At 39.9% G+C, this 12,654-nt stretch overlaps 1 non-coding gene across 1 annotated transcript; it reads left to right on the top strand.

Annotated features, from left to right (window-relative positions):
* The first annotated feature begins 1,023 nt into the window (after positions 1-1,023).
* Trnas-cga (transfer RNA serine (anticodon CGA)) lies at positions 1,024-1,098 on the top strand. Its single transcript has one exon. It is a non-coding gene; the product is annotated as a tRNA-Ser (tRNA).
* The last annotated feature ends 11,556 nt before the right edge of the window (positions 1,099-12,654 follow it).

Raw genomic sequence — 12,654 nt, 5'->3', positions numbered from 1 at the left:
GAGTCAGTCCTGACAAAACTCTACCATCTGGTGAGCAAGATGTATGAGACAGGCGAAATACCCTCAGACTTCAAGAAGAATATAATAATTCCAATCACAAAGAAAGCAGGTGTTGACAGATGTGAAAATTACCAAACTATCAGTTTAATAAGTCACGGGTGCAAAACACTAACGCGAATTCTTTACAGACGAATGGAAAAACTGGTAGAAGCCAACCTCGGGGAAGATCAGTTTGGATTCCGTAGAAATACTGGAACACGTGAGGCAATACTGACCTTACGACTTCTCTTAGAAAATAGATTAGGGAAAGGCAAACTTACGTTTCTTGCATTTGTAGACATAGAGAAAGCTTTGGACAATGTTGACTGGAATAATCTCTTTCAAATTCTGAAGATGGAAGGGGTAAACTACAGGGAGCCAAAGGCTATCCACAATTTTTACAGAAAGCAGATGGCAGTTATAAGAGCCGAGGGACATGAAAGGGAAGCAGTGGTTGGAAAGGGAGTGAGACAGGGTTGTAGCTTCTCTCTGATGTTACTCAATCTGTATATTGAGCAAGCAGTAAAGGAAACAAAAGAAAAATTCGGAGTAGGAATGAAAATCGATGGAGAAGAAATAAAAACTTTGAGACTTCCTGGCAGATTAAAACTGTGTGCCCGACCGAGACTCGAACTCGGGACCTTTGCCTTTCGCGGGCAAGAGCTCTACCATCAGAGCTACCGAAGCACGACTCACGCCCGGTCCTGACAGCTTTACTTCTGCCAGTATCTCGTCTGCTACCTTCCAAACTTTACAGAAGCTCTCCTGCGAACCATGCAGAACTAGCACTCCTGAAAGAAAGGATATTGCGGAGACATGATTTAGCCACAGCCTGGGGGATGTTTCCAGAATGAGATTTTCACTCTGCAGCGGAGTGTGCGCTGATATGAAACTTCCCGGCAGAATAAAACTGTGTGCCCGACCGAGACTCGAACTCGGGACCTTTGCCTTTCGCGGGCAAGTGCTCTACCATCTGAGCTACCGTGCTTCGGTAGCTCAGATGGTAGAGCACTTGCCCTCGAAAGGCAAAGGTCCCGAGTTCGAGTCTCGGTCGGGCACACAGTTTTAATCTGTCAGGAAGTTTCATATCAGCGCACACTCCGCTGCAGAGTGAAAATCTCATTCTAAAAACTTTGAGGCTCGCCGATGACATTGTAATTCTGCAAGAGACAGCAAAGATCTTGGAAGAGCAGTTGAACGGAATGGACAGTGTCTTGAAAGGAGGATATAAGATGAACATCAACAAAAGCAAAACGAGGATAATGGAATGTAGTCTAATTAAGTCGGGTGACGCTGATGGAATTAGATTAGGAAATGAGACACTTAAAGTAGTAAAGGAGTTTTGCTATTTCGGGAGCAAAATAACTGATGATGGTCGAAGTAGAGAGGATATAAAATGTAGACTGGCAATGGCAAGGAAAGCGTTTCTCAAGAAGAGAAATTTGTTAACATCAAGTATAGATTTAAGTTTCTGAGAGTATTTGTGTGGAGTGTAGACATTTATGGAAGTGAAACATAGACGATAAATATTTTGGACAAGAAGAGAATAGAAGCTTTCGAAATGTGGTGCTACAGAAGAATGCTGAAGATTAAATGGGTAGATCACATAACTAATGAGGAGGTACTGAATAGAATTGGGGAGAAGATGAGTTAGTGGCACGACTTGACTAGAAGAAGGGATCGGTTGGTAGGACATGTTCTGAGGCATCAAGGGATCACCAATTTAGTATTGGAGGGTAGCGTGGAGGGTAAAAATCGTAGAGGGAGACCAAGAGATGAATACACTAAGCAGATTCAGAAGAATGTAGGTTGCACTAGGTACTGGGAGATGAGGAAGCTTACACAGCATAGAGTAACTTGGAGAGCTTCATCAAACCAGTCTCTGGACTGAAGACCACAACAACAACAACATTCACGGTTTTATCACCTGACGATAACGATTTTATAGTTCACCTAACATTATGTTGTGAATACCTTAATGAGAGTGTATGACATTTCATTACGCGGGTGTTATTGTTAACATGTAAATCAGTTAACGTATTCGAGACAGTCTAAACTTGTAATGTTGGTTATGTATTATTTTATTTGGCATATAGGAACCTTATGATGGTCAGACGCTTGAAACTGGTTAAATAAATAAAGAATTTTACCAGATCCTCAAGCGGTAATATGACATTTTTCAAATATTAAGAACTGTGGGGCAACTCAGCCTAAAAATATTAAGAGAACCTCGAGGTGTTGTATCTAATGAAGTCAGACGCAGCATCATACGAAAATTAGTAGAGAACAAGGGATCATTAAGGACGATTATCATATCTAAGAACAGAACTACTGCTTCGAAGATGATTGCTGTGTTTAACGTGCGTCTTGATAATGCAGCGTCGAAGAAATGTTTTGCATGGACATGAATAAATAAACTATTTATGGTAAATCTAATACTGCGAAACCATGAGTTAACCATGTGACTATGACATAAAGTATTCAGTGATGCAAAGGAGTCACTCAGCAACATGGAAACACATAATGTGATGCGATGTTCAAATTTCTCTTTTCATCGGGTTAAGAAGAAGGGTGTAGTTATGGTTTGCGTGTATGTCTTGCATTTCAGAGTGTCTTGTGGTTTTATAGAGATTAGTGGGAACGGGTAAACCCCTACAGAATCATTTTAAAGTGACGATGTTTATTTAGTGTCGCTCGTATTTTCCTATAATAGGGATTAAAATTCGGTTGAAAAGACACCAACGCTAAGACACATTCTCTGACAGTGAGGCAGAGTTATAGAATTTTTCAAAAGGAGGGTACAGTACATGAAACACAGATTATGGAGTGAGAGTAAACCAAAGAAAGACTAAAGCGTTGAATGGCAGCAGAAATGAGGTTAGTGACAAACTTAACATTAGCATTGGGAGACTTTATATCAAACGAGGTGAAGACATTGTGCTGCGTCAATAGAAAGAGAACGCAAGGTGGACGATGTGTAAGGAGGATGTAGAGAGCTTTTCGTGCCGGTGGTATTAGATATAGGTGTCACTTTGAGAAAGGAATTGATGAGAATCTACTCCAGCAACACAGCGTTGTGTGTAAGAGAATCATGGACTGTGAGAAAACTGGAAAGGAAGATAACTGAAGACTGTTACAGAAAAATGTTTAAAATTGAGTAGTCTAGGAAAATACGAAACGACATGGTCTTCGATGGAATCGGTGAAGATAACAGTGACAAGTAGGGAAAGGATGATAGTGTAATACAACCCGTTGGAATACATCTGTTGAAACATCCTAACATGAGCGGTACTAGTGAAATAGGAATAATGTTGGGTTAAATTCGAACTGCACCTATTGATTTGATTAATGTTGCAATAATTCTGACCGTGGGAATGTTACCTGTATCTTGATTAAGTTATCGGACTTTATTTAGCAGAGATTAAAATAGACAGATATCAACACTACGCTGCCTACCTTCGGCAACTTGGAAAAAGGGATTTGAAGTGCGATCCGCAATATCTGCTCAAAAATATCAGTACACTTAGCAGGCGAATCAATTTGTGGTGAGTCCACCCTTCGCCTTTATGATAGCTTAAATTCTACTGAGCCGGCTGGTGTGGCCGAGCGGATCTAGGAACTTCAGTCTGGAACCGCGCAACCGCTACGGTCACAGGTTCGAATCCTGCCTCGGGCATGGATGTGTGTGATGTTCTTAGGTTAGTTAGGTTTAAGTAATTCTGAGTTCTAGAGGACTGACGGCCTCAGATGTTACGTCCCATAGTGCTCAGAGCCATTTGGATCGTTTGAAATTCTACTGGGGACAACTGCAAACAGCTGTTTGAATGTCTGAAAAGGAGTGGCAGCCCATTCTTCCTCAAGAGAGGGCACTGATCCCAGAGACTGGAGTCTAAGGTGAAGTCGACGTTCTAAGTCATCCCAAACTGTGATTCACCCCATCGAACTCAGGTCGGGACTCCGGACACCCATTTCAGGAACGTTATGGTCCACAAATCACTGCCTCTCAGATCCTCCTTTATCATAGAATCCTGTGTAATATTGATACAATCATCTTCTCCGAACTATTTATTCGCTGTACGCAATACGCAATGCTATAAGATGTATTCATGTACTGATTTAGCATTTTCTTAAAGGCAATGAGAGGATGAGACCCCCCAACCACTAAGAAAGCTCCTATACCAAAACGTGACCTCCTCCATACTTCACTTTTGTCGCTACACATTGTGATTGGTAACGTTGTCTAGCTATTTGCCAAATACAGACCTTCCATCGTATTGCCACATTGTACTGCGTCGTCCTTCAGGCCAAATAACTCGTTTTCAACCATGCAATCTCCAGTGGCGTCGCTCTTACAGCACCTCAAGCTTCGCTTAGCAGTGAGCCGGCCGAAGTGGCCGTGCGGTTAAAGGCGCTGCAGTCTGGAACCGCAAGACCGCTACGGTCGCAGGTTCGAATCCTGCCTCGGGCATGGATGTTTGTGATGTCCTTAGGTTAGTTAGGTTTAACTAGTTCTAAGTTCTAGGGGACTAATGACCTCAGCAGTTGAGTCCCATAGTGCTCAGAGCCATTTGAACCATTTGAGCTTAGCAGTGACTACAGAAATGTGTGGCTTATGAGGAGCTGCTCTACAATTTGTAAGTAGGCTGTTTAGGTTTTTTATTGGTAACGCCACCTCAGTATGAAAATCACTGGCTGTGTTGTGTGCAGTCTGTGGCTGCTTTGCATTGTTGTAATACTCGCCATTGTAGTGCTAGGCAGCTGGCTGTGAACAGCGCGTAGCGTTGGGCAGTTGGAGGTGAGCCGCCAGCAGTGGTGGATGTGGGGAGAGAGATGGCGGAGTTTTGTAATTTGTCATAAACTGCTATACATGTGATGATATCAAGGTAAATACATTGTTTGTTCTCTATTAATATCTTTCATTTGCTAACTATCCCTATCAGTAGTTAGTGCCTTCCATAGTTTGAATCTTTTATTTAGCTGGCAGTAGTGGCGCTTGCTGTATTGCAGTAGTGGGAGAAACGAAGATTATTGTGAGGTAAGTGATTTAGTGATTTGTGAAAGGTATAGTTTAATGTTAGTCAGGGCCATTCTTTTGTAGGGATTTTGTGAAAGTCAGATTGCGTTGCGCTAAAAAATATTGTGTGTCAGGTTAAGCACAGTCTTGTAAAATTGTTCAAAGGGGACATTTCATATGTTGACCCTTAGCCGAGGATACCTCACTGGAATCTTCTGATTTTTTCTTGTAGTTTGTGTAATTAGTGTAGATTTTGTTTATTGCTAGCGCGTAATTGTAGAGAGAATCTCCTTTGTAGTTGCAGTCTTTCATTGTTGTACAGTAAAACAGGTGTGGCACGCATGTAACTTTGCACCAAGTATTTCGCAGCTGCAATTAACTATATATTATTTTCAGTGTTATGTTAATGTGTTCTCTTATTTTTGCTCTTCAAATTGTGTTTTTCTGTGTTGTCGTGGGAAATACTGTGACAATAATGGCGTGTGAAAAACGTAACACTAGGCTTCAAAGTAAATTGAGAAATGACAGCGAAGACGAAAGCAGTGTGTTAGCGCCGCCGTGTAATGAATTAACTAATATTCAAAGTAGTAATTTGGTAACTGTGCATAGGGAAATGGAGCGGGCGGTAAACAATGGCGTAGACAGTGAAACAAATAGTGAGCAGGGAAGCATTATCGATCGATCGGTCGGTGACAGCTCGCCTCAGGAATCCGAAATGACAGGAAACAATCTCGGAAATGCTGTGGATTCAGGATTTGGGTCCTCACCGTTTTCTCAAATAAGTCAAGACACATTTTCTGCTTGTCAAAATGTGAATGTTGCCGGTGCAACTTCACTGCCGAAAAGCACTGAGGAACGTGTTTCAGACACCAGTGCATTGTTATTACAATTAATGCAACAAATGGGACAAAAGCTTGAAAAATTAGACACAATGGAACAAAATCTTGAAAAGTTAGTCACAACGCTCGAACAAAATCAGAAACAAATGGGACAAAATCTTCAAAAGTTAGACATAATGGAACAACACCAGAGACAAACACAGCAACAGTTAGACGCAATGGAACAAAATCTTCAAAAGTTAGACTCGTTGGAGCAAACTCTTGAACAAACACGTGAGGATTTAACTAATGAGTCACATCACATTGAATCGAAATGTCAAAAAGTCTGTAACGACGTAAAAACACAAATTTGTGAGCATTTTCAACCTATTTTTTCGCGGCATGAAAATGCATTACAGAATCACGAAGCAGCCATAAAAGAACTGCAAACCATTGTTCATGAAAATCATGAGACCTTGTCGGCTAAAATTGACTCAGTTGCATCTACCGATTTGGTTACGCAACTTGCAAAAACTCAAGAAAACTTAAAGGACACAGTAGATACTCTGAAACTTGGTTCAGAAAAATACACTGAGGAAATAAGTACACTATTGGAGAAAGTAGCCGAACTTTCGGATCAGTTCACTAATTTATCTACGAAGGTAGATGATAATCTGAATGACACAAAACCGGTAGTCTTTAATGACACAGAAGAGTGTGAACATATTAGGAAATTCAAACAAAATCAAAATCAATTCAATACACAGTACAAAAGAGAAATCCGCGAAGTACAAGATCAGCTGACACAGGTAATACAAGAATTACGTATTTCAGAGGACACTCGCGCCCCAATACGGGAAGAGGGACATAGAAATACGGAAAAGCCGCAACATAATAACACAGGGTATTTCGGAAGTTATGAAAGAAATTGGCAATGTGCACCGAATTTTGAGATGGAACCGCCGACACGACCTAACAATGACCGATATGCTACTCGTCGACACAATGATTTTTACTATAAGCTGTTAAAAAAAAAAAAAAAGAAAAAAAGGAGGCAGAATAACTTCAGACGCAACAGTTCGGCGCGCAGTTACGATTCCGGGAGAAATTCTCCACCACATGACCGACAAACAAGAAACTATGTAAACTACCGACATAACGACAGACCTGAATTGCATCAGAACTGGCGGGATTTAAACAGAGCTGGGCCCTCTCGGCAAGGCGAATCCCATTAACGACGCGCGCCAACAAAGAAACAGACAATGACCCGCTCCGCAAGCAGACACCTGCGCCGGCTGGCTCCGAGAAAAACAACATACACGCTAACCTTGAGAAAAATTCCAGTATTCTTTAACGACGTATACCGCATGATAATTGCATTGTTCAAACTCTGAGTACTATGAAGAGTAAAGAATTGCACCGCATTTCACATGTAAAACCGTTTATTGAAAGATAATCTGCTTTTTTTTTAATGCAACATTTTGGTTTACTTGCAAATACATTATGGATTCAAGGTGCTTTCTGAGAGATACCAGGTGACACAGTGGTTAGTTTATTTGACAGCTACACGACTATATCACGACGCTACTAATGTGTGACACAATTCACCTTGTTGCTTTTGCGGTGTATCTGTTTTATATCTGCACAGTTTTTCTGAATTCTTCTGGAAAGTAAAACATGTTTTAGTAGTAACTTTTGTGGTATAGCAACAATGAGACAGCCTTTTTCGTGGCACAGCAATACGTTACAGTACAGTACTTTCTTCATCACAACAATAAGCGTAATAACTACGATATCTATACGCAAAGCATTTCACTTTTGTTTATCATGAGGTAAGTACATTGACTTCTGCAGAACTTAGCTTTCGGAGGACGATAACTACGACACTTCGACAGAGATTATGTTGCGACAAGACGCACAGTTTAGCGCTACAGTACACGCATTTGAGTGATTAATCTTATACTTAAAACACTTATTTTTAAAGATTTCTTTATTACAAAGAAAGTTTTCCGTGATACATTTAATTCCATTGCTGTAATTTGTAACACCTGAGGCTATTATTCATTTATCCTCAGGGGGGTACACGCTTACTTTGTGTACCATGTGTGTGGCAACCACAAGGAGCCCTAGCTAATATGGTATTTGCTTATACAACTTTACACATCGGTACCATATTTCTCTAACACACAAATTACACAGCTATCTGATCATTTAACTGAGAGATAAACATTTTTTTTACTGCATTAGTGACAGATGTTTATGTAATTACACAGTTGAATAACTTCACACTTATGAAATTGCATTTTGTCAGTACTTTGTGAACTGTTCATATTTTTTTGGAACCATTGTGATACTATGAGAACTCTGAATGATGTATTTGGTATGGGATCATGATTTTTGAAGTGCGTTTGAGGCGGATGACACTTTTGACATGAGCAGAGAATTTTTTTTAGGTTTTGAAATTATTGGAGGAAGCTACGACGATTTTGAGAGTTGACTGAGGTGTTATGGTGTTATTTTTACGACGACGATGTGTATTATGCTGCTGAGGTATGTTTATGGTCAAGAAGCTGATGCTATATGAGGAATTTGATTATGCTACATGTCTGTTATGAGGAAATATTGAAGAAGTGTCGACAAATATGTATATGTGTAATAAGGTAAGGAGTAATGAATTAGGGACTCTGCTTTGTGGAAAAGGATGTTGGAAACCAAGAATCGTATTTTAGAATTATGAAATGTGTGTAAATGCGTGAATGTATCACAATGCCGGCGAAAATTTTTTAGACACTGTTATATTCATAAGATTTTGTTTCTACACATTTGTAACCAAATTCTCAACCTGTGAATTTTTTTTATATGAGACTGTCACTGTAGCGAAAACTGCTGTCGTCAATATTTCGGTATGAAAGGTAGGTGACCGTGACGTAATTCGTTGTGAGCGGCCAGGTGTGCCAGCCGCCTTGAGAAAAAGCCATTAGGTGGTAGAAAAAAATAGGGGAGGCCATTATCCTCGCTATTGACATTCCTTTGTAGAAAGCATCGTAAATACGACACGCTAATAATAACTTGGAAACATTTTTACATCTGCACACCTGATTATGAAAAGCGTCTTTCTACGAGAGTTGAGAGATTTTCTGTACTACCTTATGAAATGCCCTATGGCCAATGAATGATGTTTCATGCCTTCCTTTGTACATATTTACTAATTTTGTTTAATATCTAGTTTCTAGCTGCACTGCAGCATTGGTTAAAATAAAATTTAATATATGTACTAATGTAGTTATTTTATGCCTACAGATCGAGTCAATAAGAAATTTATGATCTACTTCCAAGAAAACGAGGGCACATAAATAGACATTTCTCTTCACAGGAATTGCATAAATAATTTCTTTACGATTTGGTAACTTATCTGCTAGTGTAAGTTCTCGTGATGCATTACTCTAGTGTTAAGATGTGATGTAAGTTTTAAACATGGCCATTTTTACAGTAATATTTTTTCTGCTTGAGCTATGTCATGTTTAGGTATAAGTTGCTGCTGTTTGCCAGGCATAATGTTACTGAATTTGACTTTGTATTACGCTGTTCAGCCAGTTTTACTACTGATTTATTTTTCTTGTTTGCTGTGCATTGCCTCATATTAGTTGTAATGTTGAATTGCTTGGTAATTTAGATTTACTGTAGCTTGCTTTGCCAGCTTGAAATTTTTGTCATTGATGTTTGTGTTACTTGATTTGTTCTGCTGCATTGCCTCGTCCCTTAGTTTAGCATCTGAGCTCAGTAGATTTAAGTTAGCTTAAGAGGGGGGTAGACTATATGAGAGAACAAGTTGTGATGAATTGGAAGAAATACATTGAAAATCTATAAGAAAATGGTTTGGCCAAAACAGTATTTTGAAAGAGGATATGAACAAAAAAAGTAGGGTTTAGGGACAACAGGTTTAAGTAGGATTTTCTTGGAAATAAATGATGAAGTAAGATAATGGAAAATAAATAATGAGGTAAGAAATATGTGAACATATATATACACAAAGCATGCTTGAATAGGATTTTTTTGGTGGAAACAAATGTGGAAATAAGACGAAAGATCTATGGAATGAAGTCTTGGGTTGGACTGCAGTACCAAAAGTTACACTGAAAACGAACCCTGTCCTTTCCATTGTGTTATCCCACTATGTGTTTGTGTACCCTTGTGTATTTGTTTTCTTCCTGTCTCTGTGTACTGTTTCATAGAACTTTTTTCTCTTCTAATACTAAGCTACATTCACTATGATGAGGAATACTGTTATCCTCAAATATAATTGGCATTAATAATATGTTATTTAACTTGTAAATATGCTTAGACTTCATTTATTCTATTTTGTTTTAATGCTCATGTGTGAAGTGGATGTTTCAAAATTTATTCTGATCTTTTATGTATCTACTTATGTCATAATTCCTGTAACACTGTTGTATATGTTATTTTGATTCTTTTGTAAAGCCTGTACTACAAATGTTATCTGTATTGTTATGTTCTTTAATGATGTATTTTGTACCTTTGTAATTGTATTCTTATGTTATAAAATTGTAATTGACACCAGTTCATCATATTATTAACTTGTAAGTTACATTTCACTGCACACGTTTCTGTTGGTCATAGTATATGGACAATATGTGAGAAGTAGGGACTGTTAGTGTTCGTATGTGTGTTAATAATTCAGCAAGGGACTGGATAACAGCATTGCTGGTTCTAAGGACAATTCCAAAAACTTTGTGAGTGCACAAGTGGTGGTTATGGACTTGCTATATTATCCGCAAGACTCTTCAATTGTGATTGTGCACCTGCACAGTCACAACGGATGGCTGCTGGCCGTCTCTACGAGGACTACAGTGGGTCTACGTCGTTGCTGACTCACCAGTACCATAATCTCTACAAGGACTACAGTGGGTCTACATCTTTGATGATCCATCAGTACCATTATTTCTACAAGGACTGCAGTGGGTCTGCGCCTCTGGTGGCCCACCAATACCGTAATCTCTACCAGGACTGCTGTGGGTCTGCTCTGTGATGACCTACCAAATGATATTCTTCAAAACTTTGACTGACTCAGCTGTGGGTTTGCTCTGTTGTGGCCCATTACCTGCCGGCATGTCAAGAGTCAGCACTGTCTTTCCGTTGGAAGGACAACACTACTTCTTCAAGACTGCATGGAAATCCACTACTTCCGTGTGCATTTTCTTTTACTGCTCAGACTTTGAGAAAAACACTGCTATTTTAACGTCATGAACGATCAGGACTGTCTTTATGGACAGTGAGAAAATTTTAGCTTTTGACCAACATTGTATCAATAAGTGTGTGCATTTGATTTCTTTGTTATTGTAATTATGAAAAATTTTTTCAAATCTGTATTGGGCACTGCCCAAACCAATTTGTAAAATTTTTTGTGGGGAGCATGGGGGCTATGTAAGTAGGCTGTTTAGGTTTTTTATTGGTAACGCCACCTCAGTATGAAAATCACTGGCTGTGTTGTGTGCAGTCTGTGGCTGCTTTGCATTGTTGTAATACTCGCCATTGTAGTGCTAGGCAGCTGGCTGTGAACAGCGCGTAGCGTTGGGCAGTTGGAGGTGAGCCGCCAGCAGTGGTGGATGTGGGGAGAGAGATGGCGGAGTTTTGTAATTTGTCATAAACTGCTATACATGTGATGATATCAAGGTAAATACATTGTTTGTTCTCTATTAATATCTTTCATTTGCTAACTATCCCTATCAGTAGTTAGTGCCTTCCATAGTTTGAATCTTTTATTTAGCTGGCAGTAGTGGCGCTTGCTGTATTGCAGTAGTGGGAGAAACGAAGATTATTGTGAGGTAAGTGATTTAGTGATTTGTGAAAGGTATAGTTTAATGTTAGTCAGGGCCATTCTTTTGTAGGGATTTTGTGAAAGTCAGATTGCGTTGCGCTAAAAAATATTGTGTGTCAGGTTAAGCACAGTCTTGTAAAATTGTTCAAAGGGGACGTTTCAAATTGTACCCAACTCTTTTCGACTCCCTACGCATAGTCACAGTGATAGGTCGACTGCTGGTAGCTCTCTGGAAGTGATGAGTCATTCATTCTGCCACGCGGGGTAGCCGCGCGGTCTAGGGCGTCTTGCCACTGTTCGCGCGGCTCCTCCCGTCGGAGGTTCGAGTCCCCCTAGGGCATGGGTGTGTGTCTTGTCCTTAGCGTAAGTTAGTTTAAGTGACATTAAGTAATGTGTCAGCCTAGTTACCGATGGCATCAACAGTATGGTCCCATAGGAACTTACTACAAATTTCCAATTTCCATGCCTTCTGATTATTTCATGCAATTTTTTGCAACAACCTTTCGCATTCCTCGACAGTCCCTGTTTGCCAATAGGTGCCTATGTGGTCTTGGTGTAGCTCTTCAACTGTTACATTTCCAACAGTCGACTTCGGCAGCTTTGGAAGGATTGAAATGTCGGTGATGGGTTTGTTACTCAGGTGATATTCAGTGACTAGTCCACTTTGTAATTCACTGAGCTCTCTTAACCGACCCATTCTGGTGTTCCTGCTACTCTGCTGACAAAAGCTTCTTCTATACTGGCGGGTCCGCCTCTCGTGATATCAAGTGATCAGTTGAGTATTACATAACGATGACCAGATAGGTTTGATTAGATAGTATAGTTGTGAATACAGAACGAGTATAGCGTGGGTAAGTCAGGTAATTCAGCCCTAGTAATTTGTCTCGTGGCAGATTTAAAAAAGATCGCCAATCCAGTTTAGACATGTAGCGTCGTTAACCATGCCG

Source organism: Schistocerca nitens, chromosome 8 (assembly GCF_023898315.1).
Source record: "Schistocerca nitens isolate TAMUIC-IGC-003100 chromosome 8, iqSchNite1.1, whole genome shotgun sequence".
Lineage (NCBI taxonomy): Eukaryota > Metazoa > Arthropoda > Insecta > Orthoptera > Acrididae > Schistocerca > Schistocerca nitens.
The sequence above is the reverse complement of the archived record's forward strand: the minus strand, read 5'-3'. Positions and strand labels throughout refer to the sequence as shown.